Source organism: Anolis sagrei, chromosome 12, assembly GCF_037176765.1.
Source record: "Anolis sagrei isolate rAnoSag1 chromosome 12, rAnoSag1.mat, whole genome shotgun sequence".
NCBI classification, from domain to species: Eukaryota; Metazoa; Chordata; class Lepidosauria; order Squamata; family Dactyloidae; genus Anolis; species Anolis sagrei.
This window is the reverse complement of record NC_090032.1, coordinates 18,341,216-18,345,109: the sequence shown is the minus strand read 5'-3', so window position 1 is coordinate 18,345,109 and position 3,894 is coordinate 18,341,216.

Sequence of the window (3,894 nt, the reverse complement as noted above, 5' to 3'; positions counted from 1 at the left end):
CTTTTTTCTTTCCTCTTTCCTTCCTCGTTCTTCCCTTGCTTTCTCTTCCCTGCCTTCCTTTCTTTTCCTCCTCTTTTCCCTTCCGTTCTACCCTTCCTTCTCTCCCTTTCTTTCCTTTTATCTTTTCTTTCTTCTTTCCTTCCTTTCTATCTCTCTTCACTAGTTTCCCTTTTTTCTTTCTCTCCTTTCCTTCCTTCCTTCCCTTTTCTTCCTCATTCTTTCCTCTCTTTCTTTCCTTCCTTCCTCCATCCCACACTCCCTTTCTTCCTTCCTCCTTTCTTCTATCCCTCCTTCTCTTTTTATCCTTTCTTCCTTCTTTCCTTCCTTTCTCCCTCTCTTCCTTTGCTTCCTTTTTCCTTTCCTCACTCTCTTTCCTTCCTCGTTCTTCCTTTCTCTACCCTTCCTCTTTCCTTCCTTCCTCATTCTTTCCTCCCTCTTTTCCCTTCCTTTCTATCCTTCCTTCTCTCCCTTTCTTTCATCTTTCTTCCTTCTTTCCTTCCTTTCTACCTCTCTTCACTTCTTTCCTCTCTTCTTTCTTCCCTTCCCTTTTCTTCCTCGTTCTTTCCTACCTCTCTGTCTTTCTTTTTCTTCCTTCCCTCCTTCCTCTTTTCTTCCTTCCTCATTCTTTCCTTCCTCTTTTCCCTTCCTTTCTATCCTTCCTTCTCTCCCTTTCTTTCATCTTCCTTTCTTCCTTCTTTCCTCCCTCTCTTCGCTTCTTTCCTCTCCCTTTTTCTTTCTCTTTCTTTCCTTCCTCCCCTTTTCTTCCTCATTCTTTCCTCTCTTCTTTTTCTTCCTTCCCACCTTCCTCTTTCCTTCCTCTTTTCCCTTCCTTTTTATCCTTCCTTCTCTTCCTTTCTTTCCTTTTATCTTCCTTCCTTCCTTCCTCATTCTTTCCTACCTCTTTTCCTTTTTATCCTTCCTTCTCTCCCTTCTTTCATCTTCCTTCCTTTCTCCTTCTCTTCCCCTTTCTTTCCTCCCTTTCCTTTCTTTGTTCTTTCTTTTCCCTTTCCTTCCTCATTTCTTTCTTTCATTCCTTGGGGTGAGTTTGTATAGATCTTCAGTGCACACTTATGTCTGTTTATTTAGAAATAAAGTTCAATCACATTCAGTAATGGCTGTCCCACATAAATATAGTCCAGGCCCTCTTTTCTGTTGATATTGTCCACTGGCCATTTTATTTAGCATTGAATAGCCTTGCAGCTTCAAAGCCTGGCTGCTTCCTGCCTGGGGGAATGCTATATACAGTATATCTGTGGAATAACATCCGGGATGGTAGAAAGAACTCTTGTCTGTTGGAGGCAAGTGCGAATGTTGCCATCGGCCGTCTTGATTCGCATTGAATGGCCTTGCAGCTTCAAAGCCTGGCTGCTTCCTTCCTGGGGAAATCCAATATACAGTAGTATATCTGTGGAATAACATCCAGGGCGGGAGAAAGAACTCTTGTCTGTTGGAGGCAAGTTCGAATGTTGCCATCGGCCGTCTTGATTCGCATTGAATGGCCTTGCAGCTTCAAAGCCTGGCTGCTTCCTTCCTGGGGAAATCCAATATACAGTAGTATATCTGTGGAATAACATCCAGGGCGGGAGAAAGAACTCTTTTCTGTTGGAGGCAAGTGTGAATGATGCCATCGGCCGTCTTGATTAGCATTGAATGGCCTTGCAGCTGCAAAGCCTGGCTACTTCCTGCCTGGGGGAATCCTATATACAGTAGTATATCTGTGGAATAACATCCAGGGCGGGAGAAAGAACTCTTTTCTGTTGGAGGCAAGTGTGAATGATGCCATCGGCCGTCTTGATTAGCATTGAATGGCCTTGCAGCTGCAAAGCCTGGCTGCTTCCTGCCTGGGGGAATCCTATATACACTATATCTGGAATAACATCCAGGGTGAAAGAAAGAACTCTTGTCTGTTGGAGGCAAGTGCGAATGTTGCCATTGGCCATCTTGATTAGCATTGAATGGCCTTGCAGTTGCAAAGCCTGGCTGCTTCCTTCCTGGGGGAATCCTATATACAGTATATCTGTGGAATAACATCCAGGGCGGGAGAAAGAACTCTTGTCTGTTGGAGGCAAGTGCGAATGTTGCCATCGGCCGTCTTGATTAGCACTGAATGGCCTTGCAGCTTCAATGCCTGGCTGCTTCCTGCTTGGGGGAAATCCTTTGTTGGGAAGTGTTAGATTGCCCTGATTGTTCCCTGTCTGGAATTCCTCTGTTTCTTGAGTTTTCCTCTTTCGTTACTGTCCTGATTTTAGACAGTGATTAGGGCCAGTTAACACCTCCCAACTTGTCTTGATTAGCATTGAATGACCTTGCAGCTTCAATGCCAGGCTGCTTCCTGCTTGGGGGAAATCCTTTGTTGGGAGGTGTTAGATGGCCCTGATTGTTCCCTGTCTGGAATTCCCCTCTTTCTTTACTGTCCTGATTTTAGACAGTGATCAGGGCCAGTTAACACCTCCCAACAAAGGATTCCCCCAGGCAGGAAGCAGCCAGGCTTTGAAGCTGCAAAGTTATTGCTTCCTGTCTGGCGTTCCCATGTTTTTTGAGTGTCCTGGTTCATTTACTGTCCTGATTTTAGACAGTAACTAGGGACAACTAAGTCCTCCCAACAGAAATCCTCTCTCTTTCCTTTCCTTCCTTCCTTTCTCTCAAGTTCTGGAACTTGGCAGAGTTGAGGGAAGGGAGGGGGGAAAGGAAGGGAGCGGGTTGGACTCCGCGCATGCGCCCCGAGGCACTGCGGCACCCAGCCGCCATTAGGCAGGACTGGCTGGAACCGGTTTGAGCCGGCTAGATCCGGCCTGCCGCACTCACTCACTCCCCCCTCCCATCGAGCGCAGGGATCCCTCCGCAGCTGCGCGCGCAACTTCTCCTCGTCCTCCTCCGCCTGGTATCCCTCCGCCCCCTTTGTTTTTCCCCTCAGCCAATCAAAGCGTCGAGCTAAAACAAGCCCTCCATTTTGAGGGCCAAACAACAACTGTTATTGCGACACAAGCAGTGATTACACACACACACACTCCTGCCCCAAAAAGGACACAAAAACATTGACTCTCTCCTTTCTCTTTGGAAATAAGAGACCTGGGATTTGTAGTTTGCAATAGAGAAGGATTTGAGGCCAACTTAGGCCCATTTAGTTGTTTTGTACTTCAACTCCCACCATTCCTCACAGCCTCAGGCAATGAATGTTAATGGAGAAGAGCCGCCATTTTGTTTGGTGTGTGGACAAAATGACCACCACTTTCCTCACAAAATGCCTCATGTTTACCCCGGGATTTGTAGTATGGTGGCAGTATTTTTTTGCCTCACAGCCTCCCATTTGCAATGAATGTTAATGGACAAATTGACCACCACTTTCCTCACAAAATGCCTCATTTGTACCCCGGGATTTGTAGTTTGGTGGCAGTATTTTTTTTGCCTCACATCCTCCCATTTGCAATGAATGTTAATGGAGAAGAGCCGCCATTTTGTTTGGTGTATGGACAAAATGACCACCACTTTCCTCACAAAATGGCTCATTTGTATCCCGGGATTTGTAGTTTGGTGGCAGTATTTTTTTTGCCTCACAGCCTCCCATTTGCAATGAATGTTAATGAAGAAGAGCCGCCATTTTGTTTGCTGTGTGGACAAAATGACCACCACTTTCCTCACAAAATGCCTCATTTGTACCCCGGGATTTGTAGTTTGGTGGGAGTATTTTTTTGCCTCACAGCCTCCCTTTTGCAATGAATGTTAATGGAGAAGAGCCGCCATTTTGTTTGGTGTGTGGACAAAATGTCCACCACTTTCCTCACAAAATGCCTCATTTGTACCCCGGGATTTGTAGTCTGGTGGGAGTATTTTTTTTTGCCTCACAGCCTCCCATTTGCAATGAATGTTAATGGAGAAGAGCCGCCATTTTGTTTG